The sequence below is a fragment of the Microtus ochrogaster genome, linkage group LG9, assembly GCF_000317375.1.
Source record: "Microtus ochrogaster isolate Prairie Vole_2 linkage group LG9, MicOch1.0, whole genome shotgun sequence".
NCBI lineage: Eukaryota > Metazoa > Chordata > Mammalia > Rodentia > Cricetidae > Microtus > Microtus ochrogaster.
In genome coordinates this window covers 29,842,620-29,844,357 of record NC_022034.1, presented here as the reverse complement: position 1 = coordinate 29,844,357, position 1,738 = coordinate 29,842,620, and positions in this window count along the sequence as shown.

Here is a 1,738-nt window from a genome sequence, read left to right as displayed (position 1 = left end):
ACTTCTGGTTTTTGATGCTAAGTTAAAAATATTTACTTAGGGGCTGGAGGAACTGTTCCTTGCTGCTCTTGCAGAAGACTAGGTTTGGTTCCTAGAACCTATATCAGGAGGTTCATAATCACACATAACTTCAGTTGCATGGGATCTGATGCCCTTTGGCCTCTGTGTGCACCTGCAGGCATGTGGCACACATAAATTCATGCAGGCACCCATTCATACACATAAATAAAAATTAAACACATATTTTAAAGTGTGACTGGTTCAATCCGTCAAAGAAAAAGTATTTCCTAATTGTGGTGCCCTGCCTTAATGAATTCATAGTGTGTTGATGAGCATAGCAGCAAGTGTTCTTCGCGTTTTACAGTGTTCTCTCTGAGATACCTGGCATTGGTGGGAGAGCGCAGAAGTGCTTGCCGTCATCTTCTAGCATGAGTTTATCCCATACAGCTCTGCATTTTCCTGATGATCTGTAAAGGACATTTTAGGGCAAAGCAATTACCTGTGTTAAAAGCTGATCTGGCAAACCGAGGAGTTCATTCCACTGAATTGTTCTTCCAGCTACTAGAATTATAAGATCATCTTTTTAGTTTTTCAATATGAGTTTACCTTTGAAAAATTTGAAACTCTGCAACGTGCCCGAAGAATACTAATGCATAGCTATGCCTTTCTTTTAAACTTCAATGCATATTATTCAATGCATATTTTTAAAAGATTTATTTATTTTTATTTTATGTGGGTATGTGTTTTGCTTTCATATATGCATGTTCACCTTGTGGGTACCTAGTGCCTAGTCCTTGAGAAGCTAAGGCAGGAGAATAACTGTAAGCTTGAAGCCAGTCTGTGTTGTGTAGCAAATAGGAAATCAGTCGAGAGAATAAGAGCCTGACTCAAAAAAAAGGGCGGGGGGGGTTCCAGCTCAGTAGTGGAGTGCTTGTCTAGCACACTAGAGGTTCATACCTCATGTTCCTTGTGCTTATAGTGTAAGGCTTTCAATTATCTATTGACCTCCTAGTAAACAGTATGGAACCCTGTTTCAGCATGAATGCCGAATGAACTCAGAAACTCAGTAGAAGCAAAGGTTGTCACTCTTCTCCTGTATCTAAATCCAAATAACTATAGTTTTGAGAGACAGACATGACACTCATGTGCTGCCTGTTGCCTGCCATGTGACACCACCCCAGAACTCAGCACAGAGATCATCATCAGGTCTGGACCTGTGAGTATCCAGGACCTTAGTAAAATAATAATTAATAATAATAATAATAATAATAATAATAAATAGTAGTAGCTATAGTGTTGTTCTGTCTGTGTGTGATTTTGTCAGTTTCTGACAAAGTAGAATTCTATAACTTTGGCTGTGATACTAGTTAGGGGTTTGTTTGTTTGTTGTTTATTTGTTTGTGTCAACTTAATACAAACTGGAGTCATCTGGAAAGAGGGGCTCTCAGCTGAAAAATTGCCCCTATTAGATTGGCCTATGGAGTATATTACTGATTGACTGATGTGGAAGGACCCGGTCCACTGTGGGCAGTGCCACCTCTGGACAGCTGTTTCTGGGTTGTATAAGAAAGCAGGACGAGGAAGCCATGGGGAACAAGCCAGTCAGGAGGTTCCTCTCTGGTCTCTGCTCTGGCTCCTGCCCTGGCTTCCCTCAGTGGTAGAAGGTGGGCTGAGAGCCATGAGTGAAATAACCACGTGGTTGAGGTGTTGATCCCAGCAATGAAAGCAGCTAGGACAC